Consider the following 20,600-nt stretch of genomic DNA (forward strand, 5'->3'; position numbering starts at 1 on the left):
TGAATAGCATTTTTAGTTAACTGCACAAAAAAAGCAGGATAAAGGGTTTTACATATGTTACAATTCTAAACCTATCAATCAAACCCATGTTATTCCATTGGGAGTCTGTTTACATGCATATGCATCAGCCTCACATGCTAATTCCCTGCTGTTTTATGCCTACAAGGCATGTTTATGAGTCATAATTGTTGATCTCATTTGATGTATCTCACTGAAAGAAGACATTATTCAGTTATGTGGTCTACTGTCAATGAGTTATGATGACCCAGTATTACACTGGTAATTAATTCTCTCTTTTGGAAGGATTTAGTAATTCTCAGATAGTTGAGTGCTTCCATCCCTAAAAAGAAAGCTGTATAATTTCACCTATCTCCCCTTGGTACTTTACAAGCCCTTCACTTATAAGGACAGAAAATTTCCCAGAGACTAGAGCCAGAGGTCAGGGAAGAACGATTACTGGGAAAGCTGCATACACAACATGACATTTTTACCCAGAATGTATTTACACATAATTGCTGTACCATAGCAGCATTCACAACTTCTTTTGTGCCACAACTTGTGCACTTGTCAACAATAAGGATGTAAATTAGCATCCAGTTTGGCCAATCCCATTGCAATTACATGTGGATCATGTTACTTCTGCCGCAAGGTACCAATAAAGACACATTTCACATGATGCTGGTCAGTGTATAGGCACAACCAGCTAATCAAATTCTTGATTTATTTTTTGACAGATCAAATCTGGTGTCCCCCCAGGTACCCAAATGCAAGCAATTCATCATAGTTGGTTGAACAGACAAACTGGCACTCACTGCACTCTTAGTTCATATTCTGTAGGTACAGGCAATGTTGCCTCTAATGTGTGTCCAACAAATTGTGGTGCGCACAAACAATTTTGTGTGAAAACACTAAATTTTGCATTAATTCTGGCCTGCGCACACAGTTTTTAAAGATGCGTACACAGTTTTTAAAAATGCACACACAAAAGAATTATTTTGCAGACACAGTAATTAGAGGTAACATTGGGTACAAGTACCTTTGTGAATAAAGTCAATGCTCCCTTAATTTTGTATCGATATTAGAATATTACACTTGCACATTCATTCGCAAATTAAAGTTGACGTTAGAACGTTATTAAACATTTAACTATATTTTCTTGCCCCTGAAGCAGGTGTAAAACTGTGGCAACTGGACCCCATTGGAATATATCATTTTGGACATGATTACAAATGATCTCTAATAAGCATTCATTACTTTTTTGTAATGACCATCTTAAAATATTAACTAATCTGAGAAAATCTGACAAATTCAAAAAGTTTTTCATGTTTTAAACATTCCCCCCAGACCAACCAAAAATGCAAAACATAATGGAGCAGTAAGGTGTTTGGGCATAAACCAACAATTCATCCATCTGAGTGAATTGCTGGCTACTGTGGTAATGATCAGTGGTACACATTTCAGTGGAACATCTATATAGGAATACATGGCTCCAGCTATTAGGCTACTCTGGGGCTAGACAAAGAGACCCCAGCGATTGAGATTGTCAGATACATGGATTATAGACACGTACTGGCACAAAGTGATGTGCCGCTCTCACATACTTCTTAGGGCTGAAGGTGTCAATAGATATACTGATGTGCCAGTACAGGATACTAAAGAAGTATGTGAGAGAGCGGCACATCACTACGTGGCAGTACATGTCTATTGCCAACACCTTCAGCGCACAGGCAGCAGTATAGACCAAGTGGCAGATCATTTCACTAATGTGCCCAAATATTACCACTACGGCTACGCGATTCCTGATTGCACTATGCCGGCGGGCCGCAATATTAATAATGTCATGATGGAGGCTGAGGGCCGGTGTATATTTGAAAATGGGCTGCAATTGGCCCCCGGGTCTGATTTTGGACATGCCTGATCTAGACATGATATTCTGAAACAATTAAATGTTTTACTATTTGATGATTTGAAGTTATTTAGCTTTTTATTCAGCAGCTCTCCAGTTTGCAATTTCAGCAAACTGGTTGCTAGGGTCCAAATTACTGTAATATGAATAAGAGAGGGGCTGCATAGAAAGATGAGTAATAAAAAGTAACAATAATGATACATTTGTAGCATTACAGAACATTTGTTTTTTAGATGGGGGTCAGTAATCCCCATTTGAAAGTTGGAAAGAGTCAGACGAAGAAGACAAAAAACTCAAAATATATATAAAAAAAAAGTAAAAAATGAATTGAAAAGTTGCTTAGAATTAGCCACTTTATAACATACTAAAATGTATCTTGATGGTGAAGAACCCCTTTAAGATAGGCGTAACTCGTGCAACCACCCAGCTAACAGACAGAGAAAAAGATCACCCGTTAAATAAAATATGGAAAAACAGCAAAGCAAAACAAACTACTTCACAATTATATCAGTCGATAAGAACACTAATACGACTGAGATGAAGAAAATTCTGCTTTTAAATGGATAGCAGATATCCCTAACACAATAGGGATGCACCGAATCCAGGATCCAGCCTTTTTCAACAGAATTCGGACGAATCCTTCTGCCTGGCCGAATCGAATCCAAATCCTAATTTGCATATGCAAAATAAGGGCGGGGAGGGAAATTGGGTGAATTTTTGTCACAAAACAAGGAAGTAAATTTTTTCCTCCTTTCCACCCCTAATTTGCATATGCAAATTAGGATGCGGTCGAATCTTTTACAAAGGATTCGGGGGTTCGGCCGAATCCAAAATAGTGGATTCGGTGCATCCCTATAACACAAAAAATCCTAAAACAACATATGAATATAATGAAATTACTCCCAGCAAGTATCAAGAGATGGCTCTTCAAATACTCCATAACTCATATCTAACCCCAATCAGGAGACACAAAATGGGAAGTCTTTCCTCAGATAAGGTAACTGCCTAAGATGCTGCTCTCCAGGAGCCGATTTAATACATAACCTTTGGTCATGTTCAAAACTATAAATCTTTTGGCAAGAGGTAACCACGTATGGTGGGCAGATGGCCGGAAAACCTATCCAGATGCAGATCGAATGGGCACTATTTAGTAATACCAGAAAATACACCCAGCTATCAAAACATGAAAAAAACATGATTGGGAGACTAGCGGTGACAGCTCAAAAAAACGATACAACAAAAATGGTTGCCCTCTGATCCACCTTCTATATTGCTAGTTAAACAAAAATTACACCACTTATTTCATATGGATTGGTTGATAGCAATTATCAGAAAAGAACAAAATACAACGAAATTCTTTAACACCTGGATAACATACATAACTTCACTTCCACAACACATTAGAAACCTGACGGTTTACAGCTTTAGACAAACAACATGGTATGATGAAGAAACCCTACGAACACATCCACTTGTAATGGAGGCATTCCAATACTTAGACACATAGCCATAAGAACAAGGAAGAAAGGATTTTGCAACCCCCAGGAGTCAAATAAATAGATTGTTGGCAATATACCCATTAAACCCTACATAGAGTCATATACTAAATTTTGAGCTGAAGTTTCCATACTGTTACTATATATTGTTGAAAAACTGTTAAAAACCTACATTCAATATTATGTACAGAACTGCATAATGGAAACAAACTTTATTATGTGATAAAAAAATTAAACAAAGACATGTAAAAAAAAAAAAAAGATAGGGGTTAAAAAAGCCAAAAATTGCAAGGTTGTGCATACATTTGACATGCAAGAGAACAACTTTCAACCAGTGTGCTGTATTTATCACTGCACCATCACTTTCTAAGTGCAGTAAATTGAGAACTTCAAAAAAAGGATGGATACATGACAAGACATTAATGGAGTCTATTAAAAACACTACAAAACTGTCCTATATGTTGTCCTTATGGCTACAGCCACATGAATGATGGACAACAGAGTAATTCTAAGGAATACAGAAGAAAGCTTGACACTGCAGGAGGCACAAGGTTCTGTCAGTCGGTGGTTACTATGAACTTGAGCTATTCTGCTATGTTAGTAGCTTTGACATAGATGCTCTTATAATACACAAAAGCAATGAATATCTTTTAAATTATATCCTTATGTGACTAGTGATGTAATCAGTTATAAATGGTGAGGAGTGATGTCATTTTGTCAGATGACTCACTAAAACTTGTGTATTATAATAAATAAAGTACCCCTTATTGGAAAATATGAGGATATCAGAAGTAACCTCAGAGTTCCATGACCTGTATAAAAGCACTCAGCCTTCAGCCTCATACTTTTATATGGTCATGGAACTCCTTGTGACTTATAATATCCTTATATTTTACAACAGGGGGTACTTTATTCACTATATATATTAGTACTAGCGAGGCTTGTGCTAAACATGTCATGCTCACTGTAGACATGGCTGTGGCCTTACTAATACTCCTTGCTTTTTCACATGTAAAGTATAGTTCTTCTTATTTCCAAATGATCAATGGCTCATTCGCTGTCTATAAAATGAAATGCAAACACAATGTACAGTTTATCTGATCAAATGTGATGATAAATAAAAAAAATTGCAAGCAACACAAAATTATAACTCTACTGCCTGCCTAGAAATCAAACTTTGATCCTCGTCTTCAGTGGGAACGCTATCTCTGTGTAAGGTGGGGGAGGGAATATTAAATAGACTGTGGCTCAACATTCCTAATTTTTGTTTTCTTCTATTAAGATAACATCTGTTCTGGCCACCAGTAAGCAAATCAAATTTGCTGTAAATTTCCGCTGACTGCATGGTAAAATACCCACCAGGAGAGCTTGTATTATGAATTCACAACCCTTATTTAAATATCAGATTTGGTGACTACTCGCTATTTATTTCTTATAGTTGTAATATGACTACACAATTCTGGAGCGATCTATCAAAAGAGAACTATATATATTTACTAAATTATTTCATGTTCCAGCCTGCCTGTTTGCAGCTTTACCCTGTATCTAACATCTCTAGATGATTAGAAGATTATTAGCATAGTGAATACCGGCAGCATTACAGAAAATGGGATAAGCAATATCAGATGCACACCTGATTTATATGTGTTACTTTAAATTATCATGGCAGTCAAAAAGCATGGAAATATTCCATAAATTGAAATGGAAATATTACATAAATACAAACAGAACATACATTAAAACTGTTTAGTAAGTATAATTCTGTGGCTACATGCCCACGGGCAGTTATGTAGCTTTATTTAACCATAGCATGGCCTGGTGCATTTCTAGCATGAGGCTGCGGTGTAAAAAATTATGGGCCCATATGTAAAGGAAAACTTTACCCTCAAAATGAATACTTAAACAACAGATAGTTTACAGCAAATGAACTGGCATATTAAAGAAACATATATTTAAGTAAATATTGCCCTCTTACATTGAACCACCATTTCGTGATGGTCTCTGTGCTGCCTCACAGATCACCTGACCAGAAATACTACAACTAACTGTAACAGGAAGAAGTGTGGAAGCAAAAGACACAACTCTGTCAGTTAATTGGCTCATGTGACTTAACGTACGGTTTGTTTGGTTTGTTTGCACTGTGAATCCTAGGATCCCAGGGGGTGGCCCCTTTTTTTATAGTTTTCCTTTAACTTGGAAGATGGATTGTGGTTGAAAATAGACTTAATACGGTTGATTGAGTTTATTTATAAATAACCAAAATATTATCTAAAGGCTTGTAGGTTAATGATAACCGCAGTCACAAAACAACCAAACTAATGTGTATTTGCTAAACAGGGAAGTTACAGCATGTTTAGTCCTTGTTGATTATCAGTATACAACCCACTCTTGTCTCCCTTTGTTAAGACTGTTTTGCTAGCAGGAATTATGAAGGGGGTTATAGTTGCAATAGTAATCCAATTTTCTACTTTGCAAGGACCAAACGTGGAACAGCTTCAATTTCCTTGTTTTCCCTGTTTACCTCAAGAAATAAAAAACACAGATCAATTACTAAAGCTGGCCATAGACGCAAAGATCCGATCATACGAATCATTGTACGATCGGACTTCCGCATCTCCCGACCTGCCATCTCAGTGCATTGCTGGCTACCGTGGAACTTCTATATAGGAATACATGGCAATAGGTATTAGGCTACTATGGGGTTAGACAAATAGACGAAGATTGTCAGGTACATGGATTATGATAAATTATGGCAAAGATGGCCGGTAAAAGCTGCCATACACAGGCCGATAAAAATTGTTGTAATTAAAACAACAGGCAAAAAGTAGGTTTTTCAAAAGTCCTATGCAAATGCTTTTTAACTTATTTAGTCCTTTGCATTGCCTTTAATTTATTTAGTCTGCCTTTTGAGAAGCAATTAGCATGTTTGCATTGGGCTTTGGCAAAAATGTACCCGAAGTGCAGTCTGCAATGGCACCATTATGTATTACTGATTTCTTTAAATCTCATGTTCATACTTCAGGGTCTACTGTCTTTTACTTTGCCCATGGATTAAAATAGGGCAGATGTTCTATCAAAGGAGGGCCAATTAAGTCTTTGAGGGGAGCTATTCTGAAGGCCCATCAGGTTAGGATTGTGGGTTAAATGCTTTTAATAGCTTGTATATTGCTGGACTTATATATTGATTACATTTTACATACAACACAGATAATATGCACATACATTTGCACAGGTATGCCTGTTAATGAGGAGCATGAGCAAACTTTGGACAGAAACATGAGTTCTAAATACAGCATATCAAAAACTATCTGAAACAGACTTTAACCGTGGCATAGCATCATTATATACAGTAGTTCCATTTATAGACTGGCCCCATACATAACTATATACTGATATTTAATACTGACATAAGTTCTACTTGGTGCACAGCAATGAATACAATTGTAATTCAACTACAACTACAGCTGGGTATATGCAAATCATGTCATTTATATACATCCTATATTTAAGGATTGCAGGGAAAATAGAATAAAGCTCTCTTTTTTCTATAGATGATTATAGATTTGCATTTTCATCCTTACCTATATGATTCATTGTGCAATTCATTGTTTCCAAACCTGCACTTAATTGTTTGGATTTGAGAAGCTTTTTATCTGATAGCTTTATTGTACTTATTTAAAAGACTTGTAACTTCAAAGGAGTGCACACAATTTCTTAATATAAAGTCTAAAGTTTTATGGTTTCTAGTTGTAAAGCTTTGTAACAGAATTAAATGTACCTTCACGTTTGCTAAAAAAAAAAATTACATATACAATTACATCTGATTAGTAATAATAAAGAGCTGTAACGGGAAAGGTAAACAGTGAAGACATTTATTATTACAGAAAAGGAAAAGGAAAATAACTTGGAACACTTGAGTGTGCAATTTATCATTAGGCAATGCAAAAAAGAACAAAAACAAATGTTGGCTCATTCTGGAGCTTCTTTGTCATCATTAATGTATGCAGGTTCTCACAGCGGAATCACTATCAGATTGAAAAAAAGATTTCCATTAGACAAAGAAAATACCTAAGCAGCCATGAAACAGAGCTGACAGGTCAGATGCAAAATGTTAAACACGGATAGGTGTCGGAGTTGGACAGAAACTGATTGCTATAGGCCAGGACACAAATGAACAAGCAAAATGTTAACCATAAGACAGAAGAAAAAAAAACAGCATTACATAACACATCATAGATATTTCAGTTTATTACAGCCTTCGCTATCCAAATTGATACAAATCACCTCCTTCTGTTTTGGTCTATCTGCTTGCCTGATCACCACAACTAATTGCCAAATCTACTGTGGCTAGAAAGCAAGTACTTACAAAATATGTGTACTTCTAAATTGCCTTATGTCCTGAGCATCCCTCCTTGCAGTGTTTATTAGTACCCCTAGCTTTTTGTATGTATGTATTTCATAACTGACTTTGGTAAAACAAAAACAAATACATCAAGAGTTTTATTAAAGGTGAACTCAACAATTTGTTCACTTTGATTTTGATTTAAATAATGTGATATTGACTATTTCTTCTTTTTATAACTGATATAAGATTGTCATTGCTTGCTACATATATAGTCTATCCTTGAACTTCAGTATCATATGTGAATGTACATGACATGGCTCAGGGAGAGAAGGCAAAGCATACAGATATAACAATTACTTCCAGTGGTGTATCTAAAAGTCACAGGACCCACTGCAAAAAAAAAAAACTGCTTTTGTCAGTAATGTAATGTATAAGTCACATTATTTTTTTTCTTGAATGTTATGAAGTCAACTGAGGGGGCACCATGCTGAATTGTATGTCACCTGTAAATACAAAGTTACTGGCTTTTAGGATAAAGCTTTTAAAACATAAGATGTTCCATATGAAAACCCTGCAACCCCTATTCTAGACGGACTATGAAAAGGATACCTAGCAGTAGTGTATCTCCCACACTATACACACTGTGACACATTTCCAGACTGGAGCTACTGTATCCGACCAAGTGCTGTTTAGCCAGTTTGTGTGGGTGGTTTGCACACCTTATGGCCAAATGCAATGGACCCTCCTCAGGGTCATCCTTTCATCCTCCAGAACTTTTGACTTTTGGGTCATAATATTGGAGAACTACTAAGCAGGGAATTGTGGTAAAAGACAAAGGTGTGTTCAAAGGTGCATGCGTTTACCTACAGAAAACATCTGTCCCTATTACTAAATAGATGTCACTTATTATGTATGCGAGAACTACCCAACAATGCATTGTTGCATGTAGAAACTACATACATAGGGGCTTACAAGGGTGCTGAGCATGTTATTGTTGTCTATTTGCCTGTAAAACCTAATTGGTTTACCAGTCAATGCTGGCCAGAGGCAGTAGAGACATTCGTGGTTATCACTTTGAGCCATCAGTACAGTATGCTTAAAGGGATCCTGTCATCGGAATACATGTTTTTTTTCTATACACATCAGTTAATAGTGCTGCTCCAGCAGAATTCTGCACTGAAATCCATTTCTCAAAAGAGCAAACAGATTTTTTATATTCAATTTTGAAATCTGACATGGGGCTAGACATTTTGTCAATTTCCCAGCTGCCCCTGGTCATGTGACTTGTGCCTGCACTTTAGGAGAGAAATGCTTTCTGGCAGGCTGCTGTTTTTCCTTCTCAATGAAACTGAATGTGTCTCAGTGGGACATGGGTTTTTACTATTGAGTGTTGTTCTTCGATCTACCAGGCAGCTGTTATCTTGTGTTAGGGAGCTGTTATCTGGTTACCTTCCCATTGTTCTTTTGTTTGGCTGCTGGGGGGGAAAAGGGAGGGGGTGATATCACTCTAACTTGCAGTACAGCAGTAAAGAGTGATTGAAGTTTATCAGAGCACAAGTCACATGACTTGGGGCAGCTGGGAAATTGACAATATGTCTAGCCCCATATCAGATTTCAAAATTAAATATAAAAAAATCTGTTTGCTCTTTTGAGAATTGGATTTCAGTGCAGACTTCTGCTGGAGCAGAACTATTAACTGATTAATTTTGAAAAAAATGTTTTTTCCCATGACAGTATCCCTTTAAGGACAAAGGGAGTTGCAAATGTAAGAATAAAAGGCTTGAAAAATATTCGATCATATCAAGGGTATGAAAAATTGTATAGCTCAACAATTCAAAAATAACCTCTAAAAACTGTTGTGTAAACATTCCATGGGGTTCAAAAAGAAGCTGAAAAAACTCTTGAAGAATGTTGTGACCAGGAAGCGTAGCTGGGATGTTTGCTTGTTAGATCAACACTAAAAAAAATATTTGATCTTTCTGGAAAAATAATTTAGAGATATATATTTAAATGTATGGATCCCAGTTCTTCATCAGCTGCCACATTTTATAGGCATATTTACTTTTGTAGCACTATCCTAAGTCCTCAGTTATTGGCATAAAGTGAATCAGCAAACAGAAACCTGGTCATATTCCAAATTGCAGAAGTGCTAAACTGATAAAAACCAAAACAGATAAAAGGTGAAAACCATTCTACTAAAAGTTGAAGATACTTCAACTACGCCAAACTACCCCTAACTTCTTTGCCAAGATACTAATCATTACTGTACAATATTTATATTAATTATGCAAGACTGTACGCTATGTCCATGTACCATAGATTGATCAATGGAAAAAAAACAAGACCCGCTATAGTCTACAGACAGACAGAATGTTTTATTCATTCTCCCTACATCTCTGTGTTGGCATTCCACAAATGCTGTTCAAAAATGGAGGAATGGAAGTAGGTCCTTATGGGCATGTGGTAGTAACAGCAGTTATATTTAACAATGGTTATTGTGTCTGTTTTTATGGAGAATAAGCTATATACTTTGGAAAGTTCTGTAGAGTGATTAACTGTATTGTTTTATAACATGTACCAAAATAAAATATTTATTTTATGGCAACAGTCTAAGCAGAATTACATATTTGACATAAGAGTTTTATGCTTTATTTTATACGATCTTTAAAAAGACAAGCTGCTTTCTGGAGAACATTTTTATTACATTAAGGGCTGCTTCAAACAGTTACATTAGAAGGCTACATACCATACCTAATTTGTATCTAAACAATTATTTTTTATAAAGGCTGTATATGGCCAAATAATGAAAAACACAACAGTTAATACTGCACTATAAGCATCTTTCCAATATACATTAGTTAAATAATTTTTAATTATGTTACATTTATTTGTAAATTACATTGCTATTGAAAGCAGTATCTGTGGTTGTACTAGTGATGTGTGGGTCAGGAAAATGTTGCCATTGTAGGTCCTGCACCCATATCATATTGCTCTGCATGCTACTTCTGTACGTGCCTCTGGTTCCAAGGAACCAAATCTTCAGGAACAGAGGAGGACTGCAGCCACAGCCATCCCTAACCCACAATGGTTAGTTCATTTCAACCCAAACCTGCCTAACTGGTGGTTAACCTAAGGGTCACCTCAGAGAAAACTTGGAGAAGGTACGATGATGTACTTGCTGTTTGTGAATGCTCAGGATCATGTCAACTGCCAATAGATGGCTTTCTAAACATTATCATTAAAACAAGAACAAATCTTGCATCATTTTGAAATTTCTTGTAATAACTGCCAAAATATAAAGCTAGCATTATAGAGAGGTTAACACTATGAACAAGGTGGGGTTTAACTAAACTGCTATAAATTAAATGGTACTTCTCACAAGACCTTGCAGTAAAACATATACACACCTACCCACAGAATAATAAATGGAAACTATAAATAGGGACAACAGTAGTATCAAAATGAGAGCTTGGATGTTACAGGAAAAATTTCTCTCCTTGTAAAGCCCATTTTAGATATCAATGCAATCATATTTCAAATTACATTAACTTCTACAGTAAGAATTACAAGAAGAGTCTCCTTTCAATCTATGTATTAATTTACATTTATGTTCAGTAAGATGTATAGCCACAGGTTATGCATACAGAGATGCATTTCCATTCCTACTCATTCCTGTGAGCAAGAGCTGTCATTCTTGTTGCCTCACAATGAAATGGTATCCAAATTACAGTATGATCTAGGTCAGGGGTGACCAAAAGTTGGATCGGGATGTACCAGTAGACCTTTAGTTGGTGATCAGTAGATCTCAAGACACTGTCTTTTCATTCAATTATTTTTCTGTTAAGGCTACATAATAAATAGTTGGTTTTTGAATATAGTAATCAGTGTCAGACTGGGACACCAGGGGCCCACCCAAAAACCTTAGACCAGGGGGCACACTCTCAGTACTATTTTTCTTCCTCTTCGCTCAACCTCTAGTCTCCTAGAGTCTCCTCTTTTCTTTACATAGTTTAAAATCTATTATTCCATCTATTTAGCCTCTATTTTTTCAATTTAGCCTAGAAATAGGGAATGACCATGAAATAGGCCAAACGTTTAAAAGCAGGAGGGCCTACAGGAAGTTTTTCTGGTATCCCGGTGGGCCAGTCAGACACTGATAGTAATATAAATTCTCTTATAAATAAATATAATAATTTCCATGTAACAGAAGGCTGTATTATGAAAGTAGCTCATAATGGGACAACATCACTAAAAGTATCGTAAAGTATGGGCACTCCTGATGTATGAATAACCATAATCAAATTGTGCTGGTCATAGTGGCATGGAAAAGGTTAAAACAGGATTAAAATGACTAATTTTGGAATCATAATAATATTAACTGCAATACTGATATGTGAAGTTACATTTTCCATAAGGTTATAGGAGCCATCACAGTGGAATGCACTGCTCAATAGCCTAATTGCCCAACAGTATTAATAATAATTAATGTAAAAACCATTTCACAGCTTGCTTCTAAGTTCCAAGCAAAATGCGGCTGAATGTGGCTTAGTTAATATTCATGTATAGCAACAAGGTATAGTTGATGCCACTTAAAAATGGAAGCAAGGCTGCAATTCTGTTTTAATTTCCCTTCCCCTCCACTTGATTTGCACCTGGCATTTGATTACCAATATCTGCCGACATCAGGGTACAAGCCTTCAGAGAGAAAGCAGGGAAGAAACACAAAGCTTTCCACTGTTAGTATTTGCAGTGGACTTACTAAATCACACAGCACTAAGTTGCTGTATCATGAGATTTGCACATCAACCAACCAACCAACCGGCTGTATTAAATACCATCTGGTAAGATGAAGATTTAAATTAGATACACACACTTAAAAAAGAAAATAAACAACTTTTGAGAAAAATAAACATCCCGAGAATCCAAGTTAATGTGCAATAGCTGTCAATTAGAAATATCATTAATGCCAAGAACGAATTAATGGTCTTTTGAAATTGAACTTATTGCTGTAGGAACAGTATCTTTGGCTCAAGTATATTTGAAAAAGTAAACACAATCATCTTACCTATTGTTGCTCTTGACATCAAATATTTGCATTCTATAAATGATACGGTCTAACTGAGAAAGCTCCAGGTTCTGCACAAGCTCTTCTGCCCAAAACACTAAAACTACTTTAACTAAGGCATAGTGGGCAGTTTCAGTCCTCCTTTTTATTAAGAAATATTTATAAAGCGCCAACATAATTTGCAATGTTGCACAATAGATGGGTATATGCACGGAACATAAAAAGATCACATAAAAAAATACAAACAAGGTAAGAAAGGGACCTGCTCAATAAATCTTCTAGACTGCTATGCATATTTATACATAACTGATAAGATTAAGCTGAGGGGATACCGTTATTAAATAAGTTCTTAAAATAATTAAGATGTTTAGTGAATAAACTTAGAACTGCAAAATATTAATTTAGATTAAATTTCTACATATATCCTAGTACACAAGGGTCTGTCTAATTTCTTCCACTTAGCCATCTCCCCATATATTATCAGAAGAGGCATTGGGGTGGGTCTGGCTGGATCAAAGGCATAGTGTGGGGGGCTCCAGGGCTCATTAAAGGAGAAGAAAACCTAAAATCTCTGGGGGCAAATGTTAGGCACTCTTCAGTGATTATATAGTCAATAAAGTACCCCCTGTTGGAAAATATAAGGATATTATAAATTACTGAGGAGTTCCTTGACCATATTAAAGCACAAGGCCAAAGGCTGGGTGTAATATTAACACCCCATATGTAATAAAATATTCTAAGTTTGCCCAGCGGCTGTAATCCCTAGCAACAAATAAATTTGATTTTTAAATGGGTAACCAGGAGCTGGGCAAACTTAGCGTCTTTTATTACTATGTCCCATAAGAGTTATACCAATTATACATGATTTTTTGTGGTTAGGGGGATGAATCTTCGCTTGTGGGCAACAAAGGCGATTCTTGACAAAGGCCTTGGTGCCGAAACATTGGGGCTATTCTCATTTTTTGGTAGGTGTATCTGCTCCTGTTTTTTTGCTGCATTGTACTATTGGGAGGTATATTTAACATGTATAGTGGTATGATATATATACATATACATAACGTTTGTTAATTCAACACTGAATTGTTCTTTTTTGTCTATTCTACATATAAGTAAAACATTATCTTTTATATATACCACTCTTGTCTGAATTTTTATACCTATGAGTGTGCAAACCCTTAGACAAATTGCTCTCTATTTTGTATGACTGTAGCTTATTTGGCCAGATTAATTAAACTTCCATTGTACTTTAAATTATTCTGAAAGAAAATTGGCCAGACTTACATGTGGTTGTAGCACCCCCACACCCATTAATGGTGGTCCTATACAAATAAAACTGGTTGTTGGTCTCTCTCTTTAAAAGCTGCAAACAGTGGAGGACAAAGCCCATGGAACCAATGCTTTGGTCTTGGCAATCTCTCTCTTCATAAAAGCTAATGGCACAGGAGGATCAAGCCTGTAACTGAGACCAATGCCACGGTCAGGAGACACTTTTCAGAAGAAATGCAATTATGCAGGGAGGTACCAGCCAATGAAATATATGACATGGTATTAAATAATTACGCCATATGGAGTTTAGCTTCATGTGGTATGGTGGCTTGTCAATTTCATGAACATAATTTTGTAACTACAATCCCCATTTTTTTAAAAATACATAAATTTGCATAGATACTAAATTATTTATATAAGTATACATGCAGTATTATAAATGCAAAGTTAAGCATCTAATCATAAGTGAACTCTTAGCAAGTCTGGCAAATTACTTCTATTGTAGTCAGCAAGCCCAGCAATATACTACCACATACAATATCGTTATATCTTAGTTTGGATCAAGTACAAGGTACTGTTTTATCACTAGAGATTAGTGATGGGCGAATTTATTCGCCAGGTGTAAATTTGCGGTGAATTTGCGCGATTCGCCGCCAGCGAATTAATTCGCGAAACGCCGGCAAAAATTCGCCGACGTCAAAAACAAGACGCCGGCGCCGTTTGCGAATTTCTTGGCGAACCGAAACGGCGCAAATTCACCCATCACTACTAGAGATAAAAAGGAAATAATTTTAAATAATTTGGATAAAATGGAGTTCAGCCTTTGCATACTTTGGAGGTTTCTGGATAACTGGTTTCCAGTAATGGATGCATACCTGTATTGCGTTATGTAATTTTTCAGAATTATGACACTTGCAGGAGATTCGAATACAATTAAAAGTAAGGTTTCATTATTGAGACTAAACCATAATTTACACAACAAAACATTGCGTTACTCCTTATCATATTCAGATATTTAAGCACCAACTTCTCAGCCATGAAGCTTCCGAGCTTTGTATCCAATTAAATCAGTAATGCAATAATTAACTTTCTTTGTTGATACGGAGTACAGCCCTGTTTAGTCGAAAATATGACAAACTGGCGGTTTTATAATACATCTTTTGAAAACTTGGCTTCCACTGGCTCACTTATCATTCCTTATAAATGGTATGTATGCACTGATATAAAAACTTGTAGACATATTAAAACATCTGTAGCGAAAATGGTAGATTACAATGAATAGGTCTCATTATGAGTCTAGAGGAAAATTAAAGTCATTCATTCAGTATGCCTTAACAATATCATGACTTCCATTATATTAGCAGCAACAATAATGTAAATATTCTTTAAGAAAAAAAGCTAAGTATGTTATATATCCTTTTGTTTTAGATTGGCTTATTATTCCAGCATCCGTCCTGAAAAAGTACAACTGATTTTTATTGCACTACGCACAAAATAAACAGAATTTGCCTGGAACATTCAAGACCAATATTGAAAAAGCTTATATTTTCCTCTCCCTTTTTCCTGCTTTTTACATTATATATTAAAAAAACATAATAAGTTGAAAAAGAAACATTAGTAGGTGGTACTATATTTGCAAAAAGCAAATAGTAATATTATTTCAGGGCATACTGTACATTGACATGTTTTTAGGCATCATCCCCACTATAGTGCATTCATCTGAGTTAGTTGGATGCAAGAAAATTGTAAAAAAAAACATGCGTTACATACTAGCAATACTTGCCACTAACTGCCTGCCCAGTATTAAAAAAAACAATTTGACAGTCAATGGCTAAAGCGGGGACAACATTTGCTAACAATTTTGTGCATGCTCTTGACACTAAACCTTTGCCAATATAAAATGGTATTTTAGATTTTTTTCTGATGACATTCTGCTAATTTGGACAGGCTGGGAAACTTTTGGAAATATTGAAGGAAGCCAATTCAAGCCACCAAATTATAAAGTTCACGTCTGAATGATTAAAAAAAAAAATTAAAAAAAATTACAGAGCAGAAGATTTGAAACTGATCTGTATAGAAAACTGGAACAGCTATGGGACCTATTATTCAGAATGCTCGGGACCGGACATTTTCCTTATAATGGATCTTTCAGTAATTTGGATCTTCATACATTAAGTCTACTAGAAAATCATGTAAATATTAAATAAACCCAATAGGCTGGTTTTGCTTCCAATAAGGATTGATTATATTTTAGTTGTGAATCAAGTACAAGGTGCTGCTTTATTGTTACAGAGAAAAAGGAATCATTTTTTAAAAATTTGATTATTTGGATAAAATACTTCTTTAGGGTTGAAGGTGCCAATAGACGTACTGACATGGCAGTACAGTAAACTAAAGAAGTATGGCGTCACTACGTGCCAGTACGTGTCTATTGCTAACACCTTCAGCACACAGGCAACAGTATAGACCAAGTGGAAGATCCTTTCACTAATGTGCCCAAATATTACTGCTACGATTACTCGATTCCTGTAATTTAATGTTAATGGGTCAAAGAATGTCGGGCTGAATGGTCGACCCCCACACATTTTCACCTCACCAAATCTGGTCCTCATTGCAAAAAGTTTGGGCACTCCTGTCTTAGATGGAGACCGAAGTGTTGGCCTGTAATTTTGGAATAATTTGAATAAACTCAGATATTTTTAATCCTTAAAGTGTCCTTGTGTGCACCGGCTCTTTTTTTTTTTTTTTTTTTTTTTTTTTTTACAGTATTTGTGTACATGTGAAATATTCCCTTTTTCAAAACTTCAAGCTATATTACACTTGAACACATATGGAGATATTTCTTCTAGCATTTTAGTCTCTACTTTTGTTTTTTGCAAATATTTAAATATGTGCAACGTATGGAAAGAAGTTTCTCTCAAATATGACTGCTCTGAGTATTCCTAGAGGAGACACAACACACAATTTTAAGATTTGTGGTTGGACTATTATTTATGCCATATTGGTTCAACCTAATTTAAAAAAACGAATAATTTGGACACCAGCTTTACCCGGATAACAGCAAATAAGGTATACTGTCAGTAGTATTACAATAATTCAAGTAAAACTCAATCTCCCTCAAGCATATTGTCCAGCATTCCAAGCCAGAACCATTTATTCTTGTTTGAGTTGGATGTATACTTTTTTTTATGGACTAGAGAATATGTAATGAACATCATTTATTTCAATTTTCTCTTAGATTTGCATGGTTGTCCACAAGGATACAATTGGGGTATGGCTAGCCTTGGATTCCAGCTGCACCATCCTAAATCATCAATCTAATTGCATTCAATCGAGTTTATTACATTTGGGTTTTTTCATAAATAAGCAAACATTCGAGTTGTGAGTTTAATCGAGGTATAAAAAGCCTCACAAACTCGACCTTTGATAAATACCCACTAAGTGAGCATAATATATAGCAGTGTTTTTATAAAGGAATTTTTTTTAAAAAAACATGAGTAATACCACTTTACCAAGGATCTATCTGTAAGAAATCACAAGACAAATTCCAATGAAATTCTACCCTTCTGTAAGAGAAGTTAATGCTTGCCATCTATCCCAATGTAAATCACACTTAAGCACAATTTATAATTATAGATTCATGCCTAAGCATTCAAGGGCAGAGGAAATGTGTATATGGGAGATATTTATATGTGATTTTTATATATATCATAATTTTTTTAATCAGTTGACAGCTGTTTTAGAGCATACAGCGATGCCAAGCTGAATGAGGGTCTTGATTACTTCAAGATTAGCTATCTTAAGTTTCTATTCATTTTAAGTGTTGTTAGTGCGAGGAGTCATTAGTCACTTCCTTGTCTCATGGAACATTAGCATACATTTACATTGTTAATGAACATTTGGGGTAAATGAATTAATGGCACTTTTAAACATTCAGACCTAATAACTTTGTGCTATGGGATTTTTTTAATGAGGATTAAAATCATAGTTCTATTTCAATTCAGGTACTGGTGTATGCATTAGTTAAGGAAATAAGAAGCATTATTTTACCTGTACAGATATACAAAAAAAAAGCACCCAATATAAAAATTAACAGTTGATGTATAGTATTGCTCTAATGAAACAGTGTGATAAATAACCAGGTGCCTTTATATTGCATTTATCATAGTTTTTACTTCTTTACAGGAGCCCTAGCAATAGATTGGGCTTTATCTGTGTGCAATATTATAGAAGTTTTATTGCATTTGCATATAACAGTAATATGCAATGTTCAGGTCTTATTTTTTTACAGATCTACACGTATCAACAATTTCTGTGGCAGTATACTTTCTGTTAAACCTAGAACACACAACCAGAGTCCTGTATTAAATTGGGTATATGCAAAATTCCCAAAAAGTGGTCAATTTTCAGGCTTTCTTCTGACTCTGTTAAGCTGCAAATTTATTGTTTACTCTGTATTACTGATCCTTCTATTCAAGCCCTCTCCTATTCATTGCCCAGTCTGTTATTCAAATCAATGTATGCTTGGACCTTAGTTACCAGATTGGTTAAGATGCAAATTGAAGAACTGCTGAATAAAAAGCTAAATTCTGCATAAGGAAATGAATTGTAATTCAGAGTAGCTAATCAATATATATTACTTGTGAAAGTGCAATGGCTTTAGTTACTTTTAAGTATAATTACTATTGATAGTTGTGTCTGTCTCTCTATGTTCTGACTTTTGAAACAATGTAAGAGAAGCCAGTTGATTAATGGACCTGAGAAGAAGCATACAAGGATGACTACTGCTACATTGATCCAAGAGACATAACCAGCAGTGTAGAAAGAGACAAACAGAAAGTGCATCAGTTGTAGTTTATAACCCCTTTAAAAGTAAATTAGGGTGTAAGTAAAACAAACATTTATAAGCAAACTACAGACATGCCAATCGTTTCCCACAACAACGGTGAAATACAAGAAAAATGTTTTTTTGGAAATACGTCATTGGCAAGGGCTATGGTTAGTGCAGACTGAGCAGGGGACTCATTTAAAGTGCTCATTTGTAAAAGTTGGCCAGCACTTGAACAATATATACAAGATGCTCATTTACCAGGGTGCAATAAAGATATCGAATTTCTACAAAGACAGATGACCAACAACCTAGAGTATGAATAAGTTGTCCAGAGTAGCTTTAGGAGGAACAAGTTCACCAACTTTGTATGTCTCAAAGATCAAAATCTAGTTCATACACAGTTATGTGTTATTTCTTTTGATTATGAACTGCAACTACCCCGGGAGACATACAGATGTAATATATGCTACTAAACTTATTTCTATTTTGTTTTTGTTTATGTTGTACATTATCCAAACTAAGATGAAATTAATCCTTATTGGAAGCAGAACCAGCCTATTGGAATTATTAATTTTTCTATTACACATAGGGGCCGATTCACTAACTTCGAGCGAAGGATTCGAAGTAAAAAAACTTCGAATTTTGAAGTGTTTTTTGGGCTACTTCGACCATCGAATGGGCTGCTACGACCTTCGACTACGAATCTAACTATTCGAACTAAAAATCGTTCGACCATTTGATAGTCGAAGTACTGTCTCTTTAAGAAAAAACTTCGACCCCCTAGTTCGCCATCTAAAAGCTACCGAACTCAATGTTAGCCTATGGGGAAGGTCCCCATAGGCTTGGCTAACTTTTTTTGATCGAAGGATATTCCTTCGATCGTTGGATTAAAATCCTTTGAATCGTTCCATTCGAAGGATTTTATCGTTCGATCGCAGGAATAATCCTTCGATCGTTCGTTCGCACTATTTGCGCTAAAATCCTTTGACTTCGATATTCGAAGTCGAAGGATTTTAATTCCCAGTCGAATATCGAGGGTTAATTAAAGTATGAATATCCAAATTACGGAAAGATCTGTTATCTGGAAAGCCCCAGGTCCAAAGCATTCTGGATAACAGGTCCCGTACCTGTATTCAAATTTCTATGTTTTTTTCACAAATTGAATCTTTTTATCTAAAAATTAATGTTTTTTTTTTATTTCTCTAAAACTTGAACTCTAAAATTCTAAATTTATAGTGTAAAAATGAAAAACTGTAATATAAGTCAATGGGAGCTGCGCTTATCATCTTTGCCCATTTTTAATCAATTTGGACTTTTAGAGGTTCAGTAATTTTATTCTGATCATTTCACAATTTTTCTTTTGTTTGTGCTTTTAATATTCAGATCTTTTAATAAATTAGATGACATTCGTAGTTTTAGAGAACATTTCAAAAACCTCGAAAACCACTAAAATGAGAATGTTGAGCAATGAGCCTTTATGATTTATTTGTCTCCGACAACAGACATGTTGATGGGTTTGACATTTCAAATAAAATCTTTGTGGTTTGGCAATCCATATGAGTATGGCTATGGGGCAAAGTAATGTCAATGTTTACATAAGCCCCTCTAAAATACATAAATATATCTTAAACGTTAAAAAGATCATAGTCTAAAACACTGTTTTAGCATTGTAACTAAATCAGACAGCTAAG

The 20,600-nt window shown here is 35.4% G+C and overlaps 1 protein-coding gene across 3 annotated transcripts in view; it reads right to left on the reverse strand.

Annotated features, from left to right (window-relative positions):
• Positions 1-20,600, reverse strand: part of tbc1d5.L (TBC1 domain family member 5 L homeolog) — a 286,202-nt gene that overhangs the window by 163,055 nt on the left and 102,547 nt on the right.

The sequence above is a fragment of the Xenopus laevis genome, chromosome 6L (genome assembly GCF_017654675.1).
Source record: "Xenopus laevis strain J_2021 chromosome 6L, Xenopus_laevis_v10.1, whole genome shotgun sequence".
Classification (NCBI taxonomy): domain Eukaryota; kingdom Metazoa; phylum Chordata; class Amphibia; order Anura; family Pipidae; genus Xenopus; species Xenopus laevis.